This window comes from Panthera pardus, unplaced genomic scaffold, assembly GCF_024362965.1.
Source record: "Panthera pardus isolate Hobbes unplaced genomic scaffold, ASM2436296v1 HiC_scaffold_11, whole genome shotgun sequence".
Lineage (NCBI taxonomy): Eukaryota > Metazoa > Chordata > Mammalia > Carnivora > Felidae > Panthera > Panthera pardus.
In genome coordinates, this window is record NW_026526666.1 from 80893924 (window position 1) to 80916032 (window position 22109).

A 22109-nucleotide genomic window follows, 5' to 3' on the forward strand; every position below is an offset into this window, starting at 1 on the left:
GCCAGCGGTGGCCCACTGTCACCACATGCCTTCTCTTTTGCATTTTCTGGCCAGGCTCAGGGCAAACAAAGAAAAGCATCCATAGCAGGCCCTTTTCTTGTCCCTCCAGAGCAACAGGACCCCGTGTGCAGACGTCATCTCATTGTGAGGGAGAGGGATGTGCGTGTTATCTGATCCTGTGTTGCGGTCCAGGTCACCCTGAAAATCGAACACTGGCTCACTTTGCGCACTGGAGTGGGAAGGTCACGGGACAGCCAGGGAGGCAGAGATAAGCAGGCGGTTACACTGTAGCACAGCGAACGCCATGGTAGCTGTATGGGCGGGGCCGTGTTGCACCCGCAACAGGGGACATCGACCAAAAGCTAACCTTATCAGTTTCTCAGTGCTGGGTACCAAAATGCCACCAACATAGCAGCCTAAAACACATTTATCTCACGGTTTCCTTGGGTCAGAAGCTTTGGGCATGTCTCAGCTATGTTCTCTATTCAGGGTCATACAAACCTATCATCAAGGTGTCAGCTGAGGCAAGGGTCTTATCGGAGGCTTGGGGTCCACTCCCCAGCTCATGTGACTGTTGGAAGAATTCATTTCCTTGCAGTGGCAGAACCATGGCAGCTTGCTTCTTTAAGATCTTTAAGGAAGAATGCTGCTTAAAGTCTCTGACCACCAAACCCTTGGGCTCACCTGATTTGGTCAGGCCCACCCAGGGTAATTTCCTTTTTGATGAACTCATAGTCAATTGATTTGGGCTTTAATTACATCTGCAAAAGCTCCCTTCACCTTGGCCAAGTATCTTTATCCAATCATGGGAGTGACATCGCGTTGTATTCATGGGTTCCACCCACATTCAAGAGGAGGGGATTATGGGGGTGGGGCCAGGGGGTGGGACTCCTGGGGGCCATCTTAGAGCTCTGCTTATCATACTAGCCATGTAAGGAGTGCCGTACTCACACCAACTCATTTCATTCTCAGGACAATCCCGTGAGGTAGATACTGTTAGTGTCCCCATTTTATAAATGAACAAACTGAGGCAGAGAGAGGGTAAGTGATAAGCCCAAGGTCCCACAGCTAGGAGGAGCCAATGCTTTGGTAAAGCATGGCCTCTTGGAGCAAGGATCTCTGTGACAGCCAGGGAAGGAGGAGGGGGGGGAGCCCCCCAAAGTTCCCATCACTGGTTCGTAAAGTGTTGCCATGGAAACCCTGCAGGAAGCATCACTTAAAGAGCTGTTTGATTATTTTTTCAGGGTGGCATCTGCAGCCACATCGCAGCACCAACACAAGCACACACCGTGGTTAAGTTAATGGGTCTGGGGGGCTGGCACATGGCAGGAGGTCCGGAAGGTCCCTGGGTACAGGCGCACACTCATTGGCAATATTGGAGTCCGGCTGCAAGGAACTCAGATCTGAGGAACATTCAGGTCCCAGGGGTCATGGCGCTGCCAGTCTTCACTCACCACAGGCTCAGAGGGACTGTGCCTGTCACTGGCCCTTGCCTCCCACCGACCTGCACTCCTGGCCCATCCTTGCCCTGCTCTTGGTGGGCCTTCTCACCGTGGCCCAGTCTTGGTACCTTGGCCCAAATGGGGAGAGGGCTCAGACAGTGTGCAGTTCGTGGCAGGCAAGCCTGGACAGCAGACCTAGGAAGGCCACAAACCTGCTCACTAAGCCCCTTCGATGAGTTCCAACTCCCACCATGACACAGAATGTCCTGGACGCTTAATGATCTTATCCCACATCTTCAAGTGAGGGTCAGCCTCTCAGATCAATGAGGCAGGAGGTCCAGGGCTGTAATTATGATGACAGCAGTGACCGAAATGACTGCCACCTAGTGTGATTTCTTGCCAGGCCCCCCGCGAGGGGCTTTGTGTGCATATCGTGTTTAATTGCTCATCTGTCAATTCAGTCAACAAATATTTATTGAGCAGTGACTCTGTGCCAGGTTCTGGGTATCACTAGTGAAACGGTCAGATAGCATCCTGCTTATGGGAACCTCACCTTCTAATTCGGGGAGACGGAATAAACAAAGCAGAAAAAATATCTGAGTGTGGTAAGTGCCGTGCAAGGAATTAGAATAGAACAGTGTTGCAGAGAGGGCCGGGAGACTTCCTTGGTTTCTGTAGTGAGTGCAGGCCTCTCTCAGGAGGCAACGGTTAAGCAGCTAGTTCAGCAGACATCAATGAAAGGCTGTGCCAGGGAGAAGGGACAGCTGATGCAAAGGCCCTGAGGTAGGAACTGGCTTGGTGAGTTCCAGGAATAGAAAGAAGAGCCCCTGAGGCTGGAGCGTGGCAAGTAAGGAAGAGAGGATACAAGCAGAGGTTGGCCAAGTAGCCTTGGTAGGTCCAGGCAACGTGTGGATTTTACATGAAGGGAGATTAGAAGCCTTTGAAGGCTGTTGAGCAGGGGAGATACATGCTCTAACTTGTGTTTCAGAAGATCACTTTGGCTGCTGTGTGAAGAGCGGCTGTGTGGGGGACGAGTGTGGAATCAGGGAGGCCAGTGAGCAGGCTTTTCGGGGACCGGATGAAGGATGCTGGTGGCTCGTGTCACAGAGGTACGTGGCAGCTGGAGAGATGTACATGGGTGGATTCAGGTGTGGTCACCTGGGCTGGCTCACGGTGTGGATGTCGGGGCAGAGAAAAGGATTCTGGATTATTTCTCGTTCTTGGTCTCGAGCAACAGGTAGATAGAGATTCCATCCCCGCAAAAACTCGAAGGTGTTTTGTGATCTGTGTTTCAGATCTTAAAAAGCAGATGCGCAAATGCCTGACGGATGCTGCCACATGGGTGAACCTTGAGGGCATTATGCTAAGTGTGAGAAGTAGTCACATTCATAGAGACAGAGAATAGAAAGGCAGTTGTCAGTGGCTGCCGGGAGGAGGGATGAGGAGTCCGTGTTTAACGTGTTTAACGGACGTGGAGTTTCAGTTTTGCAAGATGAAAAGAGTTCTGGAGGGGCGCCTGGGTGACTCAGTCGGTTAAGTGTCCAACTTCGGCTCAGGTCATGATCTCATGGTTTGTGGGTTCAAACCCCGCGGCGTGCTCTGTGCTAACAGCCCAGAGCCTGCTTTGGATTCTGTGTCTCCCTCTGTCTCTGCTCCTGCCCTGCTTGCGCTTTGTCTCTCTCTGTTTCTCAAAACTAAATAAACTTAAAAAAAAAAAGTTCTGGAGATGGAGGGCAGTGATGGCATCGTGACAGTGTGAATGTACTTAATGCCACTGACCTGTGCACTGACAAATGGCTCAGATGGTAATTTTTACGTTAGGTGCATTTCCCCCAATTAAAACAAGAAATACCAAACAGGCCCAGGATCACACATAGTGGCTAAGACATTCAACCAGGTTTTGAACTGTGCCCAGTGAACTCCAGACCTGGTGTGTTTAACTGCTGTGTAACTTGTCCCCAGGAACACGGGGTCCAGGCCAGATGGGAGCTCACCCACCACCCCAGGTGTGGCTGCTGTGGCAACTGGCTGTGGGACGTTTAAATGGAGAGGGACAGTAGAAAGCCGACTGAATCCCAGGACTTCATTTTGTTTAATAATAGCATTGATACATACAAAGAAATGATGATGGTGATGATGGAGCCGATGACCACAACAATAACGACAAAATGACAAAAATGTCAGCTCCCACACCTGGACATAGGTGTGACAAGCCCTTTGCGTGGAATATTTTGGCGGTCCTCACTATAACCCTACAGTGGAGGTGCTTTATAATCCCCGTCCTACAGATGAGGAGACTGAGGCTGAATGCCATGAGGAGACTCACCAGGGGCCATCCGCCAGTAAGTGGGAGTAAAAATTCAAAGCTTGGTCTGCCTGTCTGGAAACATCTGGTAATGGCCCAGGGTAAGCGAGAGGACTAATTACAGAGGGATAACTGTGCCGCTTCTCAGTGTTCAAGTTTGGGGGGCCAACCTGAAGGGACACAGAGTAATTATTTCCTGGAATGAGCATCTTCTGCACAGGCCCCAGGATGCTCCACGCTCAGCCTCCCACATGGAAGCTGACACCGCCTTGGCTTGGTGACAAGTCACAGCAAGGCTCGGCACGCTCCCGCCCCGCCCCACTCAGGCGGCACCTCACGGGGTGGGGGGCGGTGGGGGGAGAACAAGATAAAACAAAATCCAGCTGAGCTCCTAATTCACATTCCATCTCCGGCAGCTCCTCGATGATAAATAATTCTGGAATTGGAAATGAGGTGGGAGGGAGGCCGATGCAGATTTGGGCAGTGCGGCTCAGCAGACCTTTCCGCTGGGGGGGTCTTCCTCTCTGCTTCTCGGGGCAGCCAGTGGGGCAGGGCCATGGCGGGCCAGTGGGCACCTTTGCCTCCTTCTGTGTCATTCTCTCTCTCTCTCTCTTTTGGTTGCTATTTTTAATCCTGGTGAAATAGACATAACAAAGTTTACCGTCTTAAACAATTGCATGTGTATATTTCACTAGCATTGAATGTGCTCCTGATGTGCAACCATGCCTGCCATCCATCTCCAGAACTTTTTCAAGTCCCCAAGCAGAGACTGTGCTCATTAAGTCCCACTCCCCTGCCTCCTCCCAGCTCCTGGCAACCACCATTGTACTTCTGTCCCTAAGGATTTGACTACACTAGGTACCTCCCGTAAGTGGAATCATACAGTATTTGTCTTTTTGTGACTGGCTTATTTCACTCTGTGTTATATCCTCAAGGTTCACCCATTGTACAGCGTGGCAGAATTTCTTTTCTCTTTAAGGCCGAATAGAATTCTATTGTATGGATATGCCGGTATTTGGTTTATCCATTTGTCCCTTGGCAGACCCTTAGGTTGTGTCCACCTTTTGGCTATTCTGAATGATCCAGCTGTGAACCTGCCCCCTTCTCCTCTACCCCAGGCGTGACCATGACTGTATGATCAGGGTATTCAGGTAGCTGGGTTAAGTCTGTGTCCCCCCACCACCCTTCCCCCTACGCCTGGACTGGAGTGCCCCATATACCCCTCACCTTGCCTCACTAGACCTCATCCCAGGCCCTGCAGGTTTCCATGGCAACCCCATGTCAATCAGCTGTGAAAGGCAGTCGAGTGCAGCAGTTTGAGTCCTGGTGGTGTTGCTTACCAGGTTTGTGACCTCAGGCAAGCTATTTCATGGCTAGGGTCTTTAGTTTTTTCACCTGTAGAACCTGAGTCATATGCACCAGGCATCATACTAGGTGCTTGGCATGGATTATTCAACGTGGCCCTCACAACTACCCTAAGGAGTAGTTATCCCCTTAGTTGGTATAGCATTATCTATAAAGTTGCCTGCTTGCTAGATGAGGAAACTGAGTCTCAGGGAGGTGAAGGTCTTCCTTGAGGTCCCTCGCCAGTAAGTGGTGAGGCTGGAGTTCTGAGTACTGGGCTTGCACTCTTGCCTAATGCTTTATTCTGCTTCCTGTGCATGGCAGGCACCTGGCACAGGATCTGGTCCATAGGAAGTGCCCAGCAAATGAGGACCAGTCTGATAAACTTTGGGATACGGCCATAGATGCCTTCTGACTTGATGACATCAATCCATCTCCCCCAGAAGCAGAGGCAGAGTTGGCTTTAACAGGCATGACCCTTGTTTGGCCTGGACATTCTGATCTTGCAGCTGGGCTGACAGATCAGATCTGCCGTGCCGGGCAAAAGCATTTGGGATTTGTGCCTGACCTCGGTGATCTGTGGTTCCTGTCTTCCTGGGAAGAGGGTCCACATGTTTTATCATTTCTCAAAAGGCCCAGGATCCCAAAATGAAGACCTTCTTGGATTCCAAGGCCCATGAATCCCAGAAAGAGCCACGGGCTCTGAGCCTTGTGAGCAGCAGAGATTGTGTTATGCCAAAGCTCAGAGAGGGGTCAGCTCCTGGGTCAGTGAGGCTGTAGTCATTACGGAAACATGGCCGGTCAGCACAGACGTGTGCTGTGGGACAGACAGAACCAGTCAGGGCCTGGGGTCATATGAGAGAAGCTGGTCTTAGCAGCAAGGGTGATGAGGTCAGACCACCGAGAATGGCAGGCTAGGCTTTGATGGTCAAAAACACCAAACTTTCCACGGCTCAGAAATTAAAAGTTTATCTCCTGTTCATGTGTCAGTCCTGGGCAGGTATTCACTTTCGTGGGGTAGCCCTCTTCCACGTGGTCATTCAGGGATGAAGCCTCCTTGCATCCCAGAGACCCACCATCCCCTGGGGTCTGGCTATCCAGCCAGGGTGGAAACTGTGTGGGGGATTTTACGGGCCTTAGGTCACCTTCGCCCAATTCCATCGAAGAGAGCCCAACTGCAGGGAATCTGGGAAATGTCATCTAGCTGTGTGCCCAAAAGAAAGAATGAATTTTGGTGGACAGCTGGCTTTTTTTTTTTTTTTTTGCCGCATACAGCCAATTCAACACTTTCAGATGCCTACCGTCTTAGGAAATGTCTAAGGAACAGAAGTAAGTTCAGTAAAGAGGGGTTTATGATGAGTATTCAGCAGCCGATCTCACAGAAGTCTAAGTAGTACATGAAGGTTGCCATCCATCCACTCATTTATTCATTCATTTGTGCAAACCAATAGTTTTTAAGTGTGTTGGCCACTGTGTGATGTGCTGGGATACAAACGTGAAAATGTCAAAGTCTCCCCATGTGGCCCACCTCATCGTGGGAAGAGGGGAATAAACAACAACAAAAACAATAAGAACACATAAAATGATTACATGTGGTGGTTAGTACTCTGTGGGTAACATAAAAGGTGAGACAGAGAATAATTGAGGTTGGATTAGGTGTCAAGGAGGTCTCCCAGAGGAGGTGACATTTGAGGTGACATACGGTGGATGAGCATGAATGAACCATGCAAAGCAAAGGCCAGAGAACTTGTGGGCCAGGGAAAGTTGTGCAAAGGCCCTGAGACAGAAAAGAGCTTGATGTACTTCAGAATCACCTGCCACTGCTGCTGTCATCCTTATCCACATCTCTTAACCCTTTCCTCTGTTACTTTTTCTCTGTTTAATTCTGCTGGTTCTCTAGTAGGACCCCCCAAATTCAGTGGCTCTGTTTCTTCTCTTTCTGGCCTAAGCTCTTAGCAGCCCTTAACACATTGCGGACGATGTCATTCTCAAGGTCCTCTGGGGCACCATAACCCTCTTGGTCCAGCCATCCCTCTTTGTACAATCTTCCCAGGTCCCTGCTCTTGTTCTCTGTGCCTTTGCTGCAGGGGCCTCCCCACCAGCTCCTCATTCTGGGTCTTCACGGAGGTGATTGCAAAGCACCTGGGACTATTTGACTTCCTGGAGGAGAAAGACAATGCTTCCCAGAAGTGACATTTGAGAGAAAGTGACACTCAGGCTGAGTCTTGAAAGGTTGAGTAAAATGTTTGTTGCCAGATGAGGAGGGACAGAAGACTCCTTCACAGAGGGGACAGCAAATGCAGAGATCTGGGAGCATGAAGGGCCCTAATGGAGGAGTCAGGGAAGGACAGGTGACGGGGGTGTGCATGGTTGGTGTCGGGGAGAGAACACCTGGATGGATGTCTGAGTCTGGATAATAAAGGACCCTGAATGCCTTGCTAAGTAAGAAGCTGACCATTAGCTCTGGCATTCTCAAGGAGCCACAGGAAGCTTAAGAAGGGTGACCAGATTTGTTTCATAGGCAGGAAGGTATAGAAGCAGAGTGGAGGATTGGAGAAGGGAGAGAGGGGGGCAGGGAACCCACAGAGGGGGCTGGGTGGGTAGGTGGGAGAAGACCTGGGAGGAGATCCGTTTTTCTCAGCAGTCAGGAATGTAAGGCACCAGCATAATGCCTGGCACAGAGTGGGCCCGCAGGTGTCAACACCTCACCTCCTTGTGGAGCTACAGCTTGGGGCGGGTGCTCTGTAGTTTCTGAATGAAAGGTGCATGACCTTCAGAGTGTAAGCACTAGCAGGGCAGGAAGGGTGCTCACCGTTGGAGCCCCAGCACCACAAGGGTGCAGAGGCGTTGGTCGGATGAGTGAATGGGTGTGTGAGCGGCTCCTGTAAGCCAGCGTGCCTCTTGAGCAGCTGACAGTGTGGAATGACAGATTCTCGTCACTTTGCTTGAGAGTGATCAGAGAGAACGAGGCCTGTTCTAGACCCCCTCCAGCCCTGGAGATGCTTAAGGATTTGAGGGTGTGGAGGCCAGAGACCCAACCCATGGCAGGCAGGAATCACTATGGGTCACACTCAGACACAGGACAAAGGGGAAGGAGAGACTGGAGTCCCAGGATGTCTAGAAAAACTCCCGAGGTTCTGGGTGAAGCTGTGACACCAGGCTGTACGCAGTTAGGAGCTAGAATTGAGAGCTTGTCTCTCTTTGGGAAACAATCCCAGTGATAGTGATCGGGGACATCAGTCCTTTGGAGACATAGTGGGGGTCCATGTGCTCTGGGGCCTCTCACCCCCTCCTTCTCTGAGTGGGGGTGAAAGCAGTGCTCTCCTGGGAGAAGGGACCCAGCTCCTTCTCCGTGTGCAAGGCACAGGACAGCTGCAGGCCAGGTCTGGAGATGGTTGAGACTCCCTTCATTTCACTTGGGGAGGGGAGGGCTGGTAACTTCTGACCCTTGGGCCCTAGTTCCCTGGGGCTGGCAGCAGTCTGGCTTTGCTGTGAACACTGGGTCTTGTCCTGCTGTGCCAACCATGGTGTTCTCAGCTCTGTCTCCCAGCCCCCCATCCTCAGCAGGCTTTCGTATGATTCACCTGTCCCTGCACACACCCACATGTTACATACATACACAAATTTCATATCTCCAGTCTCTGGATGTATCCACATATGTAACACCAGCACACGAGTGCACTCGCATAGACTGTAGAGACACGGTGTTCTTGTTCACACACACACACACACCCTATGGCGGAGGAAATATAAGGGGGTGAGTGTCGCTAGAACATTAGGTGTGAGAAGAGACCTTGAGTGCTAAGGTTGGAGGCATGGGTGGGGCCAGCTTTTGAAGAACATCAAGTGACATTTGAGGGAGTATGAATCCCACGTGAGTGATGGGGGCCACCAAAGGGCTTTCACAGGGAAGCGACGTGACCCTATCAGCTCTCTGGAGAATGGGCTGGATTGGGGCAAGTCTAAAGACAGAACAGGGAGGAGGGGACTGTCTCTAAGTCCCTGAGAAGAAGGTGGTATGGGGGAGGTGGCCCTGAGGCCTCAGCAGAGGGGTGTGGAGGAGGGATGGATGGGAGAGAGGAAAGGAAACCCCTTCCAGAGACTGACGTGGGAGGTTCTGGTGAGGGCGGCTGGACAGACCAGCCAATCCGGGGGACAGGTGGGTTTGGGGCAAGGACGGGAGTTCACTTGGTCCAGGTGCAGCTGGAGGCATCTATAAGACCTCCACGTGGAGAAGCCTGAAGGTGGTAAGACGTAGGTCCTTGAGTCTGGAGAAGATCTGGGCTGGGACTTTGCAGACAGATGAGGAGTCAGCCACGCAAGGGACAGCTTGGAAAACAGGAACGCGCTATGGGGGCTGCATGCTGCTGGCCACGTGCCAGCTCCTCTACCTGGAATATCCTGCCTTCTCTGCCAAGACCATACCTAATGCCTCTTCCAGGAAACTCCTCCGAATTATTCCTTCCCAGCATCCCTGAGGCTGTGTGCCACTGGCTGGGGCAGCAGAGTGCAGCCAAGGAGAAGGGGGGCAGGGGGCAGGTTGGGGCAGGGCCCTGGGCCAGTGTCTGCCACCTCCTGGACCCCTGTGTTGTCTGCATTTCCCTAGTTACTTTGGAGCTGGGTAGGACCACTCAAATTCTTCTTCTGTTTCTTTTTTTAAGTAGGCTTCACATTCAGTGTGGAGCCCAATGCGGGGCTTGAACTTACAAACCCTGAGATCAAGACCTGACCTGAGATGAAGAGTCAGACGCTTGACCCACTGGGCCTCCTAGGCGTCCCCAGAAACTATTCTTACTAGGATCTAGGGGAGGCCTGTCAGACCGGCAGCAGACTAGAAGCAGGCGAAGCAGGCCCCTGCTCGGCTCCGTAAAAGTGGTATCGGTCCAAGTGATACCGCCTGCCTGGCAGAGCCACGTTTCTCCTCTTCCGGGTCCTGCGGCCCATCTGCTCTCTCCAGCTACTGTTCCAGCTTATTCTCTTTCTTTCAGCTCTGGCCTCGCCCACACCACCCTGGCAACCTCTCCCAGGGAGCTCCTGAAACTTCTGTGTAATCACATCCCAAATTTATTGAGCATTTGCTATGTGCCAGACACTGAGATAAGTGCTCGGTCTGGATTATCTTACTTAATCCTCTTAGCAGCTCTCTGAGCTGGGCGCAGTGATTATCCCCATTTTATTGGCAAGAAAACTGAGGTGCAGGGTGGTGAAGTAACTTGCTCGGTAAATAGCAAGGTAGGGATTTGAATCAGAGCCTTCTGTCTCCAGGGCCCCCTCTCCTCGCCAATGTGCTCCGCTAACTGTTATAAATTAGCTGCCAACCTGCAGCCGGAGGGCAGGCGAATTCACAGCCAGGTCTGTGGGACGCCAGCACCATTCTCCAAGCCATGATGCTCTGTGCCTGCCTGACCCCGACAGCCTCACTGCCCACCTCGGGGCTTGTGGTCTGCACCAGCGGCCGCTAGAACCACCTCCACAGCTGAGTCTGCATCCCCGCCTCACTCCTGCCTTCCAGTCTGTGCCTGGATGACAACAACTTCAACACAGGAGCCAGGCAGGCCCTGTGAGTGGGGGGATGGTGACCCTGGCTTCCAAGAGGTGCTCTGCTTGTAGGAGACATCTGTCAGAAAGTGTTAGTCACCCACGAAAGCTTTGCAGAAGTGGATCTTTATTTGTTATTTTTTTACGTTTATTCATTTTTGTGTGTGTGAGAGAGAGAGAGAGCGTGTGCGCACGAGTCGGGGAGGGGCAGACAGAGAGGGAGACCGAGAATCCCGAGCAGGTTCCGCACTCTCAGCACAGAGCCTGATGCGCGGCTTGAACTCATGAACCGTGAGATCATGACCTGAGCCGAAATCAAGAGTCGGACGTTTAACTGACTGAGCCACCCAGGTGCCCTAGATCTTTATTTTGATACATAAACATAGGTTGTTTATGTGTGAGAGGGTGTGTTGTGTCTATTATCATACATGTAAATGCAAGAGCTACGTGCAGATGTGTTCTGGGTTGGTCTGTTTTTATATATGCATGTTTGAATATGAGAGAGGGAGAAGACGTGTGTGTGTGTGTGTGTGTGTGTGTGTGTGTGTAAGGAGAGCTCTTGAATGGATTTGTGCATATTGGATGTGAAAGTTCACCCGTATGCCTGAGTTACATGTAAGAGATCGTGGGGTCCAAGTAACGAGCTTCTCCAGGGCAGAGACAGTTCTAACTCCTGTAGGGCCTAGATGGGTGGTCTCTACCTGCACAGGGGGCTCCATGAAGCCTTTGGACTTAGGGCTCCAGAGATGAGCAAAATTGAACAGACAAGCAAGAGGCAAGGCCTTTCCTTTCTTACTGTGCCTGATTCTCAAGCTGCCAAATGTCCAGGCACCATCTTCGGCCCTGTGGGGGCCACCTGTGGGCAATGGGGCCTTCGAAGCAGACTTCTCAGCCGGCAAGATGGCCCCATGCCTCCCTGCCCTTCTCCACCGCCTCACTGTCACACAGCAGCTAAGGAGGGGGGTGTGGAAGTCAGGTGGACTGGAAGGACGTCCCAGTTGCTAGTTGCGTGAATGTGAGCAGGTTACCCTCTGTGAGCTCAATTTTCTGACCTGTGACGTGGGAATCGTACCCATCTCACAGCGTTGTTAGAGGATTAAACGAGAGGGGATTGACTGTACAGTTAGACCACAGAAGTGGTCAGAAAGCTCTGGGCCCACTGATGGAGAGAGGAGGGCTCACAGACCCGCGTGGGGACTCAGACGCAGTGTTTCGTCAGCATCCTGGGGTCACTGTATCTGCCATCTCCTGCAGAAGGCATGGGACATAGGGCGATGACAGTGGGTGCAGAAGGCATGAGACAGGGTGATGACAGTGGGTAGACACCTCCCTTCTCAGTCGAATTCTTCTTAGAAAGAGGGAAACCAAGGGGTCCAGAGTCTTTGGAATATTGTGCCTTCTTCCAGTGGGATGCAAGCTAAATCATTTCTTGCCTTAAGATAAGAGAGGCTGTGAGGAATGCTGGGGATTCCCAGGCCCTGGACAGGGAGCCACATGCAGGCAATGGGGGCCCTGGGCTTCCAGCAGGGTATAGGGGACTAAGGCCCAGCCCTGGGGAGGGGGTTGCAAAGGTTAGGGAAGGTTCAAGGGAAAGCTAGGCCAAGGATACAGCCTGGTGGAATAGCCCCAGCCAGGGAGGGATGATCCCCACTGTGGGCAGCCTCCCTCAGGGTTATGAGCCCCAGTCGCCCTGCCAAGCCAGCTCAGGCCTCCCTGTCTTCAAGCTCCTTTGCCAGGATAGGTTCAGGATTCATGACTTCCTCTCTATGGCTGGGCAGGGCTGAGGGCCTAGCAGGGCTAACCCTAGCCGGAAATTTCTGGAAGTCCCAGCCCACGGGACCCAGGGTCATTCTGCCCCAGCCAAACAGAAGATATATCCTGCTGTAAAAGGCATCAGATGGAAGAAAAACCCTATACCTTTGCCCTTTTATAACATACGCTGCATTCAACTGCAAGTGATAAGTTTAATGCTTTGGTAAGAATTGATCCCACCCCTCAAAATTACTGACCAATAGAGCCTAGGAAACCTCAGGCCATCCCAGCTTCCAGAAGAACATAGGTTTGGCCCCCCCTTGTTCCAAAGGGGGATTATGTCTGTAAAAAAAAAAAAAATTCATGTTAACCTGGAAAGTTCTATGTAAATGTCAGCTATCATTGCTGTAGTCATTTTCTGATGGTGATGATTAATAACATAAATAAAACAACTCGGGTTTATCTTATCTTAGACTCTAGCAATTCCCAAAACGTGTTCCATAGACCAATTCAGAAGTTAAGTGTTTCTGAGGGAAAACAAAAAAGGGAGAGGAGAGTTTCTGAAGTTAAATTTTGGAGATTCTGTTTAAGGTTACACAGGTTTCTCTCCTGAAGAACCTCTTGGATAAATTCATGACAATTGGTTTCTTCTAGAGGAGCGCGTTTCTGTAGTATTTCTGCAAAATCGCTTGACCCACGGATGGCTTTTCTCATGGAATTTATTTCCCAGTGTTGTCGGGAACATACTTTGGGAAGCATTTCTCAGCTCCTTTCTGTAGTTAATCAGATTTAGCCCCAAATTGCATCTTTAGCTATTCTAAGTGTAACACTGACCGTATTTTGCAGCATTTCCCACACAGGGCACCACTGATTCTCCATGCATCGCTATATCCAGACAAGTTTCAGAGTCCCTGTGCTCGGGTGTCGTGGGGTGTGGAGGGCTGGGCGGGGAGTGATGTGGCTCAGGGCCACGGAGATCCACAGAGGCTGATCACGGAGGACCTTGTGCCAGCCTAAAGCTGCTCATCAGAGGGGCTGAGGCTTGCCACCGGCTCTAGAAGCAGAAGGACATGTTGGTGCATAGTAACACAGTCTGGAGCGTCCCTTGGGGAGTGACTGGGGGAAGAAGTGGGTAACACAGTCCACTGTTCCTCTGTAATCCTGCTGCACCTCAAAATTATGTAGGCCCCACCCTGGGAGGCTCTGAACTTCCCCATCCACAGCCTCTCTTTTTTTGTTTAGTGTTGTGTTCTCTAAAGGCAGGGCTACCTCTCTCCTTTTCGTCTTCCCCATTTTTCCAGAGAGATCCCCGGTGCCTTAAGAAGCTGAAGTCATTGATGTGGAGGCAACATCCCCCCTCTGGGACAGGGTTGCCAAAACTGGCAAATTAAAATAGAGGGTGCCCAATCAAATTCGAATCTCAACTAACAAATACTTCTTAGTATAAGTATAACCCAAATGCTGTGTGGGATATACCTATGCTAACAAAACTATTTGTTTCTCTGAAATTCAGATTTGACTGGGCATCCTTTGTTCTAACCTGCAACTCTATTCTGGGGCATAGGATGTGGCCTTTTCAGTAGTGCTTCTAAAGCACGTCAGGTGAAAGTGAGGAGGCCATGGGGTCCTGTGGTTACAAAGTGCCAAGGAGAATTCCACACTGTCAGCCCCTCTGTGGCCTCTGCTGGTGGGAGAGTGGATGCGTGGACAGCCCCAGCTCATCGGGATGGGGAAAGGGGGCCAACAAGGATTTGAGTGGGTGTGGGTCAAGCACGCTGTAGGTCTGGCAGCAAGAGGAACTGTGTAGGGGCCCAGAGCACTGGCTCCATGCTGGGAAAGCAGGCTTGAAGCTGGGGAGATCAAGGTTACCACCTGACGAAGGACACAGCACTGTGGCCAAATGGCGCGAGTTTCATCCCTCGCCCTGATCCCAACCAGCAGTGTGACACTGGGTCACAATGAGCCCCGCTGTTCCTCATCCCCCAGCTCTCAAAAGGGGACGGCCATGGTTCCTCTGTCAGGGGAAGATGGAATAGAACAGCCCAGATAAAGTGCTGAGCGGAGGAGCGCCCGGCTCATATTAAACATCCAGATGGTGACCGTAACTATCCTTACAATTAGCCGTGCAACTCTTTGGCTCTCTCAGTTTAGCTCTTTTTCCTACAGTGGGGTTCATGAATGCCAACCTAAAGAGTAGCATGAAGACTGGGGCACCTGGGTGGCTCAGTCGGTTGAGCGTCTGACTTCGGCTCAGGCCATGATCTCACAGTTCATGGGTCCGAGCCCCACAAGAGCTCTCAGCTGTCAGCGCAGAGCCCTCTTTGGATCCTCTGTCCAGGCCACCCCCCCTGCCCCGCCCCTCTCCCACTCATTGTCTCTCTCTCTCAAAAATAAACATTAAAAAAAAAGACTAAGATAAGTCTGATTTTAATGGGGAAGAGTGGAGACTGAACATAGGCAAGCCCTTCCCTGAAGCCAGCACAGTGCCACCTGTTTCCAGGGCCAAACTGAAAGGGAAAGGAAATGTGACTTTGGTCTCAGTCCTCGGGTGCTTACTGCCTGTGTTTGCCCTGCCCACTTCCCACCGGTCACCTCTGTCCAGGGCTCTCACCTGCTTGGTTCACTCTCCTCCCTGCCCCTTCCCATCCTTGATGCCTAGTTAAAATAAATAAATAAATAAATAAATAAAATAAAATAAAATAAAATAAAATTTAAAAAAATCGTACAACTGAGCTAAGGGCGTAACTGAATACACACCAGTTCAGGACTGCCAAACTATGGGCTGGCTGCCTGTTTTTTTTTTTTTTTTTAATTTTATTTTTAATGTTTTTATTTATTTTTGAGGCAGAGAGAGAGACAGAACTTGAGCAGAGGAGGGGCAGAGAGAGAGAGAGAGACACAGAATCCAAAGCAGGCTCCAGGCTCCGAGCTGTCAGCACAGAGCCTGACGCGGGGCTTGAACTCACAGTCTGTGAGATCATGACCCGAGGCGAAGTCGGACGCTTAACCAACTGAGCCACCCAGGTGCCCCATGGCTGCCTGTTTTCTAAGTAAAGTTTTATTGACACATGTGTTGTCTGTGGATGCTTTTGCACAACAGTGAAAGAGTTGAATCATTGAGACAGAGACCATAAGGCAAGGCCAAAAATATTTTCTATCTGGTCCTCTACAGAAAAATAGTTTGCCAACCCTGCACTAGTTTATTGCTTTGTATATATATATGCTAATATATAATGCATATTCTTATATTTATATTATATACATTATATATATGTACACATATAAAATTCATTCAACACATTCCAACAAGACACCCTCTTCCTGCCAGGCATTAAGTCGAACACTAGATAAATAAAGAAGAAGTCATTCCTGCCCCTCGGGGGAGTCCAGAGATGAAATGGGCACCTAAACAAACAATTACAGGCAGGCTCAGCTCCTGCTTGGAAGCCAGGGTGTTGTAAAGGAATGGATGAATGAGTTGCAACGTCATATGACAAGTGCAGGAATTAAAGCGCAACTAAATTCCAACATAATTCCGTAAGTGGGATCCAAAAATCCCAATCATGTAAGATGTGGGACACGAGATCGCAAAATGAAGAGATGACCGGGGCGGTGATGGGGGGTAGGGGGGGACCCTCTGTAGTTAATGGGCTGGGAGTTCCGGGATTCTGGGAGCCAAATGCCAATGGCATTATGCTTGGATGCTTGGATTTACATTCTGTCACGATGTGTTCTCTTGGGATTTTACAGTTTCTACAAGACACGAAGGGTATCAAGGAGGGCTTCCCAGAGAAAGTGACATTTAATGTGGCTTTGAAGGATGAGTAGGAATTTTCCAGATGGGAAATTTGAGAGAAAAGCAAGATGTGCTTAGGGTGCCTGTGGTTTAGAATAGCCATAGTGGAGGGGATAAGATTGGGGGGACCAGGAGATAAAGCAGAAGATGTTGGCAGGGGCCGCCTCACAGAAGGATGGGGCTGCATGAGCCCAAGCTTTAATTTATTCTGACAGCAATGGGAGAGCTCTCACAGTTTTCTTTTTCTTTCCTTTTATTTCTTATTATTAATTTTTCAAATCATTATTTATTCTTGTATTAACCAAGCAAAGACCAGAGGGCCTGCATTCGCCATTGCTTGGTGGTAGGGAAGCCTTTTTGACACACGTGTCCCTGATGGGGTGTGAACAAGTCAGGGCCGTGGTGAATTTGCCGTTCTGGAATGCTCACTCCAGCAGCGGCGAGGAGGTCAGAGTGGGGTGCAGAAGTCCAGGGCAGGGATGATGAGGAACGACAAAGGAGAGGGAAGGCTAGGGCAAGTCTGATTTATGGAGCACAGCAAAGTCCAGGAGCGAAGCCAGGCTTGCTGCCCCCAGAAGTCAAAGTCCAGCCATAAGAAAGGCCCTGGAGATTGAACAGTTCACAGCTCAGACAGGTAAACCCAACGGCGTTAATGGAATAACCAACATGAATAGGTTACTGTGAGTGGTTGTCAATCTCAGTTCCACGTTGCAGTCACCCACATGAACCCAAGCTCTACCTCTGATTCAGTAGGCTGGGGGACAGGCATCAGTATCTTTATGAAACTCCCCACGTGACCCTGATGCTGAAGGTTGCAAACACTGGAAACAAAAGCCGAGAGAACATGCTCACGGTGGGGGGCTTACACCCGGCACCGGTCAGGGAGGGGCCTGACGGGACAGGTCCCTGTGAACTCGTGGGCGGCACACCCCATCTGAGGCCCTGGTGCCCTTGCCTTCGTTTGATTGACAGGCAGCGGGCAATGGACAGGACTAGGCTCTGGTTGACGCCCCAAGACCTCCCCGAGGAGAACGAGTGTAAGTCCTCTACGAGGATGTCTCAGGATACACCAGCCACTTTGGACTCTGTGGAGTCGTCAGTGCAAGCACTGCCTGGTGAGGATGCGAAGGGCTCAGCCGCCAGGCACTGCTGTGGAAACCCAGCCTTCCCCCGCAGCGAGCCATGTGGCCTTGAGTAAATGGCCCGGCCTCTCTGGCGATCATGCTCATCTCCACAAGGGATAACAATAGCATCTCTCTCAATGCGTTGTTGGAAGGATTAAATAAGGTCATGAAGTCATTCAATCAGCTTTTATCAAAGTATTAGTATACATGAGGTGCGGCGTTCTAGGAACTGGAACACAGAAGTGAACAAAAGAGACTACAAACTGTCTTTGTGTAGCTTACATAGTACCAGGGTGAGACAAAGAATATTGAATGTATCAAATATGTAGTGTGTCAGATGGGAGGAGAGGAGGTAGAGACAGCGAGTGTACAGGCTTCTCTGAGCACAAAGCACATGGCACTGAGGATAGCACATAGTAAGTGTGCAATAAACTATGTTTACAAGGCCAAACAGCTAAAAGCAAGAGAGTTATAAAGAATAACTAAGATCAGGGTGCCTGGGTGGCAGAGTCGGTTAAGCGTCTGACTTCAGCTCAGGTCATGATCTCATGGTGCGTGAACTTTAGCCCTGCGTTCAGCTCTATGCTTATAGCTCAGAGCCCAGAGTCTGCTTCAGATTCTGTGTCTCCCTCTCTCTCTGCCCCTCCCGCTCTCATGCCCTGTCTCTGTCTCTCAAAAATAAACATTAAAAAAATGTAAAAAAAAAAAAAAAAAAAAAAGAATAACTAAGATCATGTGTGATGCAGAAGTAGGTACCCGGAAGATAATGGTTTTTATTCCTCCCTCCTCTGACTGCCCACTAGCCCTCAGTCACATACACACACACACACACACACACACACACACATACACAAAATGCCATCTCCTTTTTCCATGTTGAGGGTTGTGGGAAATGCAGTCCTTCTCTCTGAATCTTTTTTTCCCAGCCATCCTGCCACTTAGTATCAACCGTATGGCCATGGAGATGAAACAAGTGACTTGATGGAAGATAAGAAATCAAAACATATGGAGGGTGCTTGTCCAGAGAGCATAAATGACTCTTCATTATAATATGGGAACTAAAGTCTCAAATTAAAAATAAAAGAAGGCACAGCGTAGCTTTTGCTGCACTCCAACCACAGAGGAGATTCATTGTCATACAATCACTGAGAATATTATATTGATTGGCAAGAGCCAGGCTTTGTAGAAGGGACAGAATTCCCCACAGCTAATCTACAATGGAATTATTCAATGTCAGGCACAGCTTTAATAATATTGTTCTGGACTGCGTTGGATGTAAATACCCCACTCTTCATTTTGTGAGCAATCAAAGGGAAGTTTTATAGATGGGAGAGCATGAACAGCTATAATATCTGTGCCAAAAAACACACGGACAAAATCAAAAAAATGAAAGAATGCCTCACCTAGAAAGGCTTGTTGCTTTGTGGCTTATCTCCGATCTCCTCTGTCTGTCCAGCAAGTTGCACATCAGATACATTACAAAAGCCCACACTTTAAATGTTGCCCTTGACATTATTAAAAAATACCAGGTTAGTAAATCAGACTGGAGAAAAAAACCAGACTATTAAATCTGGACAGTCAGGTAATCACCCTTCATCTTGTCGTGGCACCTACAATGGTGGAGGGAGGAAGGGAACTCTGGTTGATTAAGCACCCACTGTATGGTGGGTGCTCTTAGTATCACAGTCCATTTAAGAGTGCTGAACAATGGAGCCAAAAAGACTGAGATTCACAGCCCAGCTCTGCCATTTTCTAGCTGTGTGGGCTGGAGGAAGTCACCTAAACTCTCTGTGCCTCAGTTTTTTGCATCTATAAAATGAGGATAATAGTTATCCCACCGGAATCGTTTTGAGGACTAAGTAAAATACATTTGTAGCCCAGGGCCTGAAACATACCAGGAACTCAATAGCAGGTGTTATAGATCTGGTTTTACTTACTATGCACAACAGCCCTGCTCTAGGTTGAATTGTGTCCCCCAAAAGATCTATTGAAGTCCTAAAACACCTAGTAGCTGTGAATTTGACCTCATTTGGAAATAGGGTCTTTGCAGATGAGGAAGTGAAGATGAGTTCCTTAGGGTGTATCTCAATCCCGATCCAGTATATTGGTGTCCTTATAAAGAGGTGAAATTTGGACATAGAGAAACAATGCCAAGCGAAGATAGAGGATGGGAGTGAAGCATCTATAAGCCAAGGGATACCAGAGATTGCCAGAAAACCACCAGAAACTAGGGAGACTCAAACATTTCCCATAGACTTCTAAACCTGCATATTGTCAGACAATAAGAATCTGTCTTTTTTTTTTTAAGCCACCCAGTTTGTGGTACACTGTTACAGCCCTAGGAAACTAACACAATACCCCCCATGGGAAGGAAAAGTATCCTTATTTTTAGATGAAGAATTGAAGGGCAGAGGTGACAATTACAGCTCAAGATCACTCAGCTAGAGGTGGTTCAGTTGAGAGTGGAATCCACACCTCTCTGAGCCCAACATCTGCCCTCCCGCCTCCTTCACCGTGTGGCCTCTCAGGAGCGGCGCTCAAGATAAAAAAAGAGGTGGTGTTGGGAACGAGCCCCCATTCATCACACCCGAGTCCCAGAGGAGGTGCCAGGTCAGAGTGGTCTGATTACGAACAGCTCATTAAGTAAAGAGCAGTGAGTGTTTGAGAGTGACTTTTTAGAAAGAATCGACTTTTATTTATAGTGACGTTCCAGTCATTAATTTCGAAGGAAGAAAGCCCAAAGCAGAAGCAGGTTCATTAAAAATTTGACATTAGTAATTTAATTAAATTGGGTCTTCGCGACTCGTTGCGGAAAATGGAACGTTAGTTCTACACCAGTTCTCAGCCCATTTCCCCTGGTTGGCTCCCTCCCCTCACCTTAGCTTGCTTTCTTCTCCAAATGTTTACCTGACCCGCCCCTCCAACCCCCTGACACTCACAAACACACACATATCACAGTCGCTGCCTCCGTCGCCGCAAGCCAGTAGCACGAGCTCATGGGAAAGGCCGAGGAGGCGGGATCACGGGAACACCCGAGGAAGCCAGCAGCATGGGATCATGGGAAATGCCAAGCTGGGCTAGTGGACAGGTTGATGGAGGTAATCCTTTCATTTGGGTCATCTCACCCGGTAGAGGTGGAGAATGGACATGGAGAGCTCTTCAGTCCTTGAGATAAGTCTTTCACAAAAACATAAGCCTCTTGAGGGCAGGGACCGGCTTTGTCTAGTTCACTGCTATAGTCCCAGCACAGTAGGCCTGCAATGAGTTTTCGTTGCATGAAGGAATTATTACATGAATAACTCCTCCACACAACCAATTAATGAAAATGTAGTCACGTCCCTACAAGTGCCAGAGTATTGCGTTAGGCTCCCAGGGTACACCCTGCCCTCATGGCCCTATGGCCTGATGGAATAAGGCATCCGCCGTTTTCTGAGCACCTACTGTGTGCCGGGCACTGTTGTCAGCCATGCATCAGCTATTATTTGTAACGCCCTCAGCCACTAGACATTATTGTTCTCCTTTCACAGTTGAGGAAACCAAGGCTTAGAGAGGTCACAAGGCCACAGAGTAAGACAGAGACAGGGCCAGGCTGCAGAGCCAGATGATGGTGATTCCAAAGTCTGCCATTTCTCTCTACACTATGCTTTCTCCTCCTGGAAGGGGAGGTTAAGAAGAGAGAGGGGCAGGCTTCTTTTGGAGGGTTATAACATCAATGCTGGTAGAGAGGGTCCTGGAAGACAGCAACGTGGTCAGGAAGAGGGCACAGCAAGGGCCTGGGAAGCCCTCTAGAATCCAGGCTGACCACCTGTACTTCTTTGTCTTTACTTCTCATCCTTGCCACCCCTGCCCACTTGTTTCAGGCTGCCTGAGCTCCTAGATTATCTCTGGCCTCAGGGTATTTGCACACGTTTCCTCTTCCTGGAACACTCTTTGACCTAGCTAATTCTTACTGATCTCTCAGGATCCAGCATAGATGTCACCTCTTCCAGGAAGCCATCTCTGACTTCCCCAGACTGGGTTTGGTTTCCTGCCTGGTCCCTATCACATCATAACATTTAAGATACCTTTAATTATGCACACTTCCCATCAAGTGTGGACTGGGAGCTCACATTCACATGCATCATTCTCACTGCGTGCCAGGCTCTGTCCTGAGCACTTTCCAAATCTTAGCTCACTTAATTCTTACAAGTACCCCGTGGGGGATGAAGGTGCCATTGTGGTCCCTGTCTTGCGAGTGAGAAGACTGAGGCACAGGGGGTTAAGAGACTTGCTCGGGAGCCCGCGGGTAGCAAGCCATCGGGCCAGGATGTGAACCCAAGTTCTCGAGTCTGTACTTCCCACCACCCTGCTACACAGCCTTTCAGTGACACCTTAGCAAATCATCGCCTGGTGATGGACATGTACTTCGATGGCCCTCTGGGTGTGGCTGTGAGCCGCTGTCCCTGACCTGTGGGGACATCCTGGATTGGTAGGAGGTATGACTTTCAGGGCACAGGCAGTTCTAACTCTGGGGAGAAAGGCAGAGGACTGGGGGAGCCAGGTCAGGTTGAATAAGCGACTTGGGCAGAGGAGCCGCGCCCAGCCTCCCTCCTCAGACTGGCAGGTCGTGATGCTCTTGCACCCTCCGAGGTAGCCTCTGGATAATGAGGCTACGCGCACCGCTGGCCGTGACCGCTTCGGCTCTGGTCGCACGCGGAACATCATATTCTCCAGCTCCCCAGCTCCCCCTTTAAATGGCTCAGTCGGATCAGAGCTGGGGTTCTCACCTTCCCACTCCACTGCCTGTTCCAATGCTAACGACCCCTTCG

At 50.0% G+C, this 22109-nt stretch overlaps 1 protein-coding gene across 1 annotated transcript in view; it reads left to right on the forward strand.

Annotated features, from left to right (window-relative positions):
• CSMD2 (CUB and Sushi multiple domains 2) overlaps positions 1–22109 on the forward strand; it is a 597686-nt gene that overhangs the window by 176846 nt on the left and 398731 nt on the right.